The sequence below is a fragment of the Rhinolophus sinicus genome, chromosome 10 (assembly GCF_057876585.1).
Source record: "Rhinolophus sinicus isolate RSI-liver-muscle chromosome 10, RSI-T2T, whole genome shotgun sequence".
In the NCBI taxonomy this organism is placed as follows: domain Eukaryota; kingdom Metazoa; phylum Chordata; class Mammalia; order Chiroptera; family Rhinolophidae; genus Rhinolophus; species Rhinolophus sinicus.
In genome coordinates, this window is record NC_142510.1 from 3,766,520 (window position 1) to 3,777,859 (window position 11,340).

The window sequence follows — 11,340 nt, forward strand, 5'->3', positions numbered from 1 at the left end:
CAGTAACTGGTGCAGGGTAGCCTGTCGGGTAAGCACAGACTCCAAAGCCCATCTGGGGTCACAGCTGTAGAGTCCTTCAGATTTGTTGTTAATCTCAGAGACCTCGTCTGTCCAGCAGGGATACGAATAACATCTGCGTTTTAATGAGTTAAAATATATAAGGGTGCAGGGCAGCAGTGCCCCCTAAATACGCATCATGATTTTTAAAATCACAGTAGCAGAGAGGGGAGGTATCCGTTTCCGCCTTGACCTTGGCTTTGGCAGATGGATTTTAAGAGTCTGCCAAATGGACTCCTTTTAACCAAATCCTATTACAACAAAGGAATTAGTAACAGGGTGGCTATTGTGAACGATTCAGTGGCATTTAGTATAATAGGTGAAATTTCTCGTTGTGTGTATTTTACCACATTTTTTTATAAGAAGTGTTCTACTTATTTGTTCATCCCAGCAATGTCACAAAGTCTGGACTCTTTCAGACAGACAGATGTTGAGTGATCTGTGGGTTTCATGTTATTATTGGATGTAAAGGCTATTGCTAGCCGCACAGTGATATTTAAACAAGCAGAACTCTTCCCTCTGCTATGAGAGCAGTTTTCCCAGCCTGCAGCTTTGTGCTCATGCCTTACCGACTGACATAAGTCAGTGCAGCCAGGGAGAGCTCAGCTCTATGCAGATCCAGGGCCAAACAGAAAGGATGTGACTTGGTCACACCCCCCATCCAAACGCCGTTGATGACCTGGGTCGGCAGCTGTGGGAGTGGCCCTTTAGAGGCCGCCTGAATCCATATTTTAAATGGCTTCTCTGTGGTTCATGATGCATCATAAATTTATAATGTTAGACATGCCTCCTCCAAAATGTCAGGCTGGAAAGGATATGGCAAGCTCCAGCATTTTAAAACCCAGTTGTCCAAAACCACTGAAATGTGAGGCTTTGGAAGACTGCCTTTTGTCCCATCTGTCTGTCTTCTCTCCAGGTTAAGAGCTGCCATGTGGCTTTTAGAACTGAAGACCCCAAAGCCTCAGGTGTTTGAAAGGTGGTCGCTTCATGCAAAAGCCAAATGTCCTCTGTTCACCTTATTGGCGTCATTATGTTTTGGCAAGGCTTCTGAGCGACGCTCAGAGGGACACTGGTACTGCATGTATCTGGGCACTCGAGTGGTAGCAGGTGGCGATTGACCATAGCCGCCAGCACCACCTGACATTCCCAAACCCTTGCTGGAGCACATATGGCTCGCAAGTGCTTTGAATGTGATGTTGGGTTTGTGTAAAAGCCGGAGTCTGAGATCCACACAGGAACATCTTAACATGTGTTTAAAAATAATTTTTTAAAGCTTACAAATAGCAAAGAACTGTGTCTGTGATTGACTGAGATTTTGTTTAGTTTTTATTGTCAGAGCCAGTCAAAGATTTCATTCCTTCTACTTGGAGAAGGCCAAATCCCAGCCGAGTCCTGTAGACCCTTATCTTGTTTCTGGGTCATATCCTCTGAGTAATTGGCTCTGTGAACTCAATAAATTCCAGCCTTCCTCCTGGGAGACTGGGTAGCCTGTCTCAGAAATGTGTGGCAGTAAAAGTACTTTCTTGATTCTGAGGGTGCAATCAGGCTCCAGTTTCTCCATGAGACGTAGATCTTGGGCCTCATCAGGCCACCCCACTTCAAACCGCAGTTCTCGGCATCTCAGGGAACAGTGGTGTATTAGCAAATGGAACCCAACAAATCTGCAGTTAGAAGTAACTTGAGACATTATTATTTTAACTGGATCACTGATAACTAACTCCAACCTGTATATAACCAAATCTTCTGGGATCAGTCTTTCCTTTAATATTATAATAGTGTCAGCTACAGTGTTTTTAGCTGGAAGCAGACAATTCAACTGGCTTAAACAATGATAAATGTGCAATCTCATCTAACAAGAGGAAATCATACACAAAGCAAGAATGCTTATCCTCACTACGTTTATTCAACGTTGTATTGGCAGTTCCAGCCATTGCAGTATGGCAAGAAAAAGAAATAAAAGCCTAAAGATCAGAAAGGAAGAAGTAAAACTGTATTTGCAGATGACATGATCATTTACTAAAAAGCCTAAAGAATCTACAAAACAACTACTAGAGTGCGTTTAACAAGGTTGTAGAATGCAGAGTCAACATACAAAATAATCGTATAACAAGACTGAAGGGGGAGGAGGTCGCAGTGGTTCAACGATATTATCAAAGACCTAAGTTTTTTTGAAGTTTCCACGCCAAATACAGTGTTGTCCCTCATGGTTGCACGCTGACTGACACAGCTCCAAGCATCACATCCGCAGAAAACAACATCTAAAGCAAAAAAAAAAAAAAGGACGTCTCATCCATGTATAAGATAAGGAAAGTTTCGCGGAGCCCCACCCCACAAGCTTTCCTTCATTGGCCAGAATGGGGTCACATGCCCATTTACGAACCAATCACTGGCCAAGAAAGTGGAATTACCATGATTGGCTTGAAATACTCAGGATTCACCCTCCCCATTCAGTGGGGCTGGGAAGGGAGCCAGCATCCCTTAAAGTTTATGACCACAGAATGTCTGAACAAAAACAGAATTGGGTTGATGAGTAAAAAAAGGAAGTGACTACCAGGTGAGCCAGTAACAGTATCTGCCATGATATCCCACACACAATATCCAGGAATCTATTGGGTGTCTTGGGGGGTGGGGGGTGGTAGGAGGGAACTCCAGTCTGGTCACGAATGAGAGCTTAGCTTCTGTCAGCACTGGCACCTGCTGCCTCTGGGTGGTCTCCAGACCCTCTCTGGCCTTCAACTCAACCAGCAAAAACACCCTTTGCTATTTATTTATACATCGTTGAATGTTAAAAAAATATCTTCCACTCATAAGTACATTTTACACTTTTCATGGCAGTTCTCCATCCTTCCTATAAGTCTCTTCACGCCGCCAACCCCAGGAAGCCCAAAGATAATCTCTAAATGATGTCCCTCGGGCACCAGAAACAGGAAAAGCACATGTATTGATGACCTGCCATGCGGCAGGGTCCGTACCAGGCACTTTACACCTACTGTCTCATCTAATTCTCACTCCAACTCAATGAGGTAGATTTTATTACTGTCCATCCCTTTCGTAAAGGAGTGGCAGAGCCAGGACACACCTCACTCAGGTCTACCTGAGCCCCCAGTACCCTGCTCTTCAATCTCTACATTAGATTTCCTCCCCTTTTAATCACCTTTTGTCCCAAATACCATGTCATGCTCAGCTTGACTTACATAGAGATGGACTCATCCAGTATTTCCTTTGAAGTTTCTACCCATTCCTCGCAAATAAGAATAGTCTCGGAAGACAGAAACAACGAATGGGGAGAAGGGGGGCTGTTCTTCATTTCTGAAATCTGCCCAGCACCCCTCCTGCAAACCACTTCTTCTCCCCAACCCTCCCCACCCTGCACCAGCCCCTCAACCTGCAGCTCATCCACAGGCCTCTAACAGCCACACATCTGCACATTCTCAGCCCTGTCCTGTTTGCCCCACCTTGCCTTCCCCTCACAGTCGATAAATTCTGGACCTTCCTGACTTCTGACGTTGAAAATACTTTCTCTCTTTTTGCAGCCACGTGTCACTCCTTGAACCCAATTCTTAATGCTCTTTTTCTGCTCTGCCACTCTGGGAACCTGGTCGTGTTGGCCACCCTGTCTGTGGGCAGCGATCCTGCTCAGGTCTGCCAAGCCCTGAACCCCCACTTCTAACCAGACCTCCTCCCATCAGGGTGGAGAAACCATTCATTCGTATTCCATCCCATTCTTTCACATGCCGTGCTTCAACTCTGAGCCTGGAGCTCGGAACCTCTGGTACGTCTGTGAAAGGTGGTGGTGGTGGTGGTGTGAGTGCAGGTTTAAGAGAGCAAAGGGCTGGATGTAGGACCAGGGTCTCTCCTTCCCCCATGGGAACTCACTGCCACCCTCCTCTCCCTCCTTCCCCATCCCTGACTCTCACATCCCTGGTTAGCCAGTCACACATAACCATCCTCACACCCCCAAACAGACCAGAGGCCAGGCCCCTGTTGCACCCCCTCTTTAAAGGACACTTCCTACCCTCGATTTCATTAAAAAGGATAATATAAAAATATTGCTCCACCTGTGCTGTCTCCTCTCTCTGCAGCACAATTGGAATTAAATTTGGCCAGGAGACAAGAAGAACTCTCAACATCCCTCTTTTATCCACTGATTTCATTATAAATTGTGAGAATTAAAGCAATGTCATTATATCATTTAGAGAAGGTTTTTAGGAAATTGACATTAAAAAGGAATGGCAGGAAAAAAATCCTGTCCGTTTTTTATCTATTTAGTGAAAATTTGGAGAACATAATATTCTGTATGCAGACTTTGCCTGTTACCTCCGATAGATGCTTTTCGGCACCATTTGGAGAGTAAATGACATCAATATGGAAAGTGGAAAGGAATACCATACAAATATTCCCACTATTCTAATCAAACAAAAGCTGGTTTAGCAAGAAGTTTAAAGCAGTGAAGGCAGGATGATGGCTTTTGGCTGGATCTGGCCCACGAACATGGTCTGTTAGCTTCATATGATGTAACTTTTTAAAAATTAGTTGCTGTGGTTCGTTACCCCGATGGCTGTTCCCAACCTCCTCCTCTCTCGCCCACCATCCTCTGCAGAGATGGAGAAAAGCCAGATACTTGTATTAATGTGTCATTTCCTGATTTTGATTATTCTACCGTGGTTATATATAAAAATGAACTTGTACTTGGGAAATATATTCTGAAATGTGTAGAGGTCAAGGGCATTCTGCCTGCAATTTATTTTTAAATAATTTAGAAAAAAATATGAAAAAATAGAGAATTGTAAAGCAAATGTGGCAAAAAAATTAATTGGAGAACATGGGTGAAGGGTATGTGGAAGTGCTTTATATTTCCTCTGTGTCTTTGCTATGCGTTTGAAATTATCTCAAAATATTCAGTTGGTGCCAAAGTAATTGCGGTTTAAAAGGTTAAAAGTAGTTGCAGGGGCAGCCAGATGGCTCAGTGGGTCAGAGCGAGCTCTTAACAACAGGGTTGCCGGTTCAATTCCCACATGGGCCAGTGAGTTGCACCCTCCACAATTAGATTGAAAGACAACGACTTGGAGCTGATGGGCCCTGCAGAAACACACTGTTCTCCAATATCCCCCAATAAAAAAAATTAATTAATTAAAAAAATAATTACGAGAACCACAATTGCTTTTGCACCAACCTAACAGTTACCAAACAATAATAAAAGTAAGGACAATTTTTTTTAGAGAAAAGTCAGAGGCTCACTGGTGGTCATATGACCATCTGGCCCATGAGCTGTAAGGCAAGACCTGCTGAGCTTTTGTTTGCTCTGATAAAAGCCTCCAAAGGAGCGCACAGGGATGCCATCCGTCCTCTTCTTCACAACGGGGATGCAGATGTGATGCTGGTCGCCATCGTATGATCGTGAGACAGCAAGACTAAGGGCCAAAAAAAGCCAATACGTGAAGGGTGACAGTGCAGAGAGAGAGCCCGGCCCTGGATGACACGGTGGAACTCCTGGGTCAGCTCTGTGACCGCGTCTCTGGTTTCTTATAGCTTAAGCCGTTCATTGTAACTTGCCGCTGAAAGCATTCCTAATGCAGGTGCTAGCCTCTACTTTTTTTTTTTTTTTTAAACCTCCCAGCGTGTAAACTCACAAAATCGGGATTCCAATAGGTTCTTTTCCTATTGTCAAGACATCAAAAGGGGCAGATAGGTTCTCTGTCAGTTCCCTGCGAGTCGGGATGCTGGGACATGCGACCCAGGTGCTGCTGAGGACACACCCAACCTGGAGGGGGCAGTTGGAAGATGTCAGCGGCGGGCGGTGGGATTGATGGGCTAGAGGGCGTGTGCCCTACTTCCTGTGGCAGCGGTGCCAGTGTTAGCTTTTTACCAGCCTTCTCGTGATCGGGCTAGGTCCTCAGCTGCTGGGCTTCTCGTGGTTTTGCCCATTTCCTGAGCCTAATTCTCTGCCTTCAGGTAGTTTTCTCTGCTACCTGATGTACCCTTACCCATAAACCCTTTCTCCGCTTCAGGCAACCGTGGAGGACCCTGTTAGAGGTTGATAACCCTGACGGGTATAGTTGCACACATCAAATTCCACACTTCACATCCAATTCCACATTTCTGACTTGCCTTAAGAAGTGAGATGATGCATTAGTGGAGCTTACTTCCCGTGTGGGAGTGATGGGCAAGTACTAAATAGCATCCACCATCCTCCTTTAAATGATAGGTTTTGGTTACCTAACTAACACTTGGGCTTGTGTTTTCCAGCTCTAGCTATCCATATCAAATGTTTCCTTTCTTTCATTTATAACTTATCAGAAATCCGAGCGCTATAACATCCAGTGAACCCCTTTTAGCTCTATGTCAAAACTTTGTTGAGAGAGGTCAAGTTCAGTGACTGAATTTAGTAGGGACCGATAAATATATGCTAAGTGGGTGAATACATGAATATAGTGATTGTAGCATCTGGAGAGAGTCAACCTGGAGAAAAGGACATTCAGTCTGTAAATAACCAAAGAGGTATTAGGTGAAAGAAGAATGTGTGTGTTTTGGATTGACCCAAAAGTCAGAACTAGAAGCGTCGTGTGGAATTTATACAAAAGCAAATTTCCGTTGGGACTAAGAAAAACTGCAAATACTCTGAGCTGCTCCTCATGGAAGAGCTGGCTACTGAAGCACAAAAAAAGGCTCCCACGACTGACGATATTCGTGCAAAGACCAAGTAGGTATTGGGCAAGGAGGCAGGAATTTCTGCCCTCTGTGGAGAGCAAGGGGAGATGTGTAATGACTGCACAGGAGTTCTTATTAAAGTGCAGACTGTGATTCAGCAGGACTGGGGTGGGGCCTGAGGTTCTGCATTTTAACATGTTCTCGGGGCGTTGATGCTTCTGGTCCACACACCACACTTTGAGTAGCTGCGGGGTTCCCTCTGGGCCCCCCAGGACTCCTATGTTCCGTGAATCTACTGCGGATGTCTGTAAGCTCCAAACCAACGGGGACCATCGCTACCTTGTCTTTGGTTGTATCCCCAAGACCTAGCACAGAGCCCGGCACAGAGGAGGTGCTCCAGAAATGTTCCTGAGGAATAGTCCTCAGCAATGGAAACCTGAGTGACAGCGCCAGTCTCAAAAGAGGGGCTACTGTGTGATTACACGTATAGGACAGTTTTTGAGAAGATGGAGCTGTAGTGACATAGAGCATAGTGGCATTTGCCAGGAGTTCGGGGTGAGGGGAGAATGTAGTTGTAAAGGAAAAGCACAGTGAAGCTTCTTGGGGGGACGGAACCGTTCTGTATTCTGATGGTGGCGGTTATAGGATCCATACACGTGTCAAAATTCAGATCTGCACACCAAAAAAAAATAGAAGGTCAGCTTTACTGTGTGATCATTCTTAAATATTTTTTTAAATTACAGTTATTATCAAAAGCAGACATTTTCTGAGTCACATTAATTGAATACCTACCCCGGGCCAAGCCGGAACCAGGTACTGAGGATGCCAAGATGAGTAAGACAACCCCTCCCCCACTCCCGTCCTGTTTCCTCATTGCTGTTAAAACCGCTCTGTGAAAATAATTATCCGAGAGTCATACGTGACACATGGAAGTGCCGGAAACCATCTGAGTGTCCATCGGTTTATAATTGCCGTTCTTGATGCTGGGAATTGAGTTGACTATTCCATTACACTCTGCTTTGGATGGGCTTGGAAAAAACGTTCCAGAAATGCTGCTCAAACTGCCATGTATTGGCCTGTCCCCACTTAACAAACGCTCGTGTTTGCCTCCAGACTTAACCCTGTCGATTGTCAAATCCATCCAAGGGGAAAGCCAATTTGCATAATCCAGTCTAGCTGCCAACCGGCAGATGAAAGAGAGCCACAGAGCAAGGGGAATCTTGACTCAGATCTTGTAAAAATTCAAACAGTACAGAAATCGGAAACGGAGAGATATTCAAACAATACAGAAATCTAAAATGGGGAGATAGCTGCTGCTGACAGTTTGGTATATATTCCTCCAGTTTTTCGTTTTTTTTGGTTTCCATGCACATTACTAACGTATGTACGTAAATTGTTTCAAAACAATGTGATCATGCTGAATAAACTGTTCCACGACTTGGTGTTTTTTTTTTCACTTAATGTGGACTGTTCTCCATCTCAGTAATAGAGATTGACTTTTTTCTTTTTCTTTTTTTCTTTGCTAAGGCTACACAAATAGACGATTGGTGAACTGTACCATAATGTATTAACTTAGCCCCTGTGATGGATTATCAGCATTACTTCCGGTTTGCACTGTTGCAGATTCCGTGTGGATGGGCGAGGGTAGGGTGCTGTAATGAGTATTTCAAGTCTTAGTTGCTGAAAACAAGAAAGGTTTATTTCTTGCTCGTGATACATTTCCTCTGGTGGTCATAGGGGGCTCAGCCGCACGTCGTCCTCACCCCAGGAACCAGGCTCATGGAGCAGCCATTGTCGGAAATTAGCAGGACGGTATAACATGGAGAAAAGAGAGGGTGACAAGACATACATACGTAAAGCTTCTGCCAGGAAGTGGCACATGTGACTTGCTCACTTTTTTTTTTTCCCCTGAAAGAAGTCACATGGCCTTGTCTGAGTTCAAATGGCAAAAAAAGTAAGATCCTCCCACGGAAAGGGGAGCCATATGTTGGCGGAGTCGACCTGGCAACATATGCCCATCCTGCCACATGTGTCTTTATATTCTTGGAGTTTTTTGATAGGATAAATTCCTACCAGACTCCCCTCATGTTCTATTGGACAGATCAGGACCAAATTCCCACTGCTGAGCCTGGGAGCCACCAGGATGGGCTTAAACCAATCAGGGTTTACTCTGGAGTCACATGGGAAGGCTGGACACAGGGTGCAAGAGGGCAAATGTGGTCTTCCCAGCACGGTCCTCTGAGTGCAGCAAGAATTGAAAGAATGCTTCCTTCCATGTATAATTAGAAAAGCAAGTTAATAATCATAATCTCATCACCACCACATACACCCCCAAAGCTAGATTTTCTCTGTAAGCTGGGCTGTATTATGTCCTACCCAAATGCAGAGAGATGAAACAGATTTCAAGACCCTTCTATTCTGAAGAGTCTAAGATTATAAGACCTCGTCTGGCTGCATGACCTTGGACAAGTACCTGCCTTCCCTCTCAGTTGCACTGTCATCGATTGTAAAACAAATGTGGTACTGCGTCCAGTTCCCCACTCTCTCGAATTCCCTGCTTCCTGGTATTTCTTTGAAATGTACAAGTGTGATCTCCTAATTAATATTTTGTCATCTGTATTATTACATGTATTAAAGAGGCAGTATAGCCAAATGATGAAGCACGCAGACTGTATGAACATAAATCCCAAATTTATAGCAAATCCATCATTCACATCAGTGTGCCATGAGACAGGTTAATTATTCACTGTAGGCTTCGATTTCCTTGGCTGTAAAATAATAACATTTACCCCCTAGAAGAATTATACGAGGGGAGGCTTGTGATGTGCTTCAAATGTGTCTGGCACATAATAAACACTCAATAAACCTGACCCCTCTATTCATATTAGAATCAATATTGGCATCCATTCTCATATTATTACCTTCTCTCCTGCCATCATGTGGAGATAAATTAGGACAATCAGGCAAGGGCTAGAAGGGGCCAACAGTGGGTAGAATGACGGCCACCCCGAAGATGCCCCCGCCCTAATTCCCCAGAACTAGTGAATGTGTTACTTTATTTGGCAAAAGGAACTTTGCCGATTTAAACTGTGGACCTTGACATGGGGAGATGATCCTGGTTTATCCAGGGGGACCCAATCTAATCATAAGAGTCCTTAAAAAATGGAAGAGGGGGTCAGAGAGATTCAACATGAGAAAGACTCTACTCACCATTGCTGGCTTTGAAGATGGAGGAAGGGAACCAAGGACTGGGACAGCCTCTAGAATCTGAGAACAGCCCTCAGCTGACAGCCAGCAAGAAAATCGGACAAGATGGCGGAGTAGATACATGCTGTGCTCGCCTCCTCCCATCACCACATGAAAATGACAACTGCATTATCGAACAGTCAACCTGGAGAACCACCTGGAGACTAGCTGAACAGAACTCCTATCTATAACTTAATATAAAGAAGAGGCCACATCGAGCCTGCACACTGAATGTCAACTGTAATTGAAAAAGAAAAGAAAATTGGGCTTTGGCCCTATAATTGCAAGAACTAAATTCTGCCAACAACTCAAACGAGCAGGAAACTGAATTTCCCATAGAACTTGCTGAAAGACATGCAGCCCTGCTGACGCTTTATCCCATTTTGGACTTCTGATGTACAGACTTGTACAATAATATGTTTGTAGGGTTTTTTTATTGTGGTAAAAGACACATAACATAAAAGGTTCCATCTTAACCACTTTTAAGTGTACAATCTAGCAGTATTACCTGTGTGTACAGGGTTGTGCAACAGACCTCTAGAACTTTTTCATTTTGCAAAACAAACTTGATATTCATTGAACGAGTCTCCCTTCTCCCCTCCCCCGCTGCACCAGGCCCCAACAACCACCATTCTACTTTCTCTATGAACTTGACTGCTCTAGGAACCTCACAGAAGTGGAATCATACAGTAGTTGTCCTTTTGTAACTGGCTTATTTCACTCAGCATAATGTCCTCAAGTTTCATCCATGTTGTAGCATGTGTCAGAATGTCTTTCCTTTTTAAGGCTGAATAATATTCCGTTGTGTGGATGCGCCACATTTTGGTTATCCATCATCTGTGCATGCACGCTTGTCTTGCTTCTTCCTCTGGGCTGTTGTGAATAATGCTTTAGTGAACAGGGGTGTATAAGTATGTCTTCGAGCGTCTGTTTTCAATTATTCCGAATATATACCCAGAAGCGGGATTGCTGGATCATATGGTAGTTCTATTTATATTTTTTGAGGAAACCTACATACTGTTTTCCATAGCAACTGCATCATAAATTTGTGTTGTTTTAAGCCACTAAATTGGTGATAATTTGTTATGACAGCTGATAGGAAACTAATATTGGGCCTTTATTGATTTTGCTTTTTTTTTTTTTTACCCCTTTTTGAAATATAACATACAGACAGAAAAGTGCACCTATTATAAGTATACAGCTTTATAAATTTTTACAATCTGAGCACACCTGTATAACCAGCACCCAGATTAAGAAACAGAATTTTTCAACCCTTTACCCCTACCCAGGACCCCCCTCATGCCTGGAAGGGGCTTTGGAAACCATCTTTTCTGACTCCATTTTGCAGAAGGAAAAACCGAGGCCCAAGAAGGTGCAGGAAGTACCACC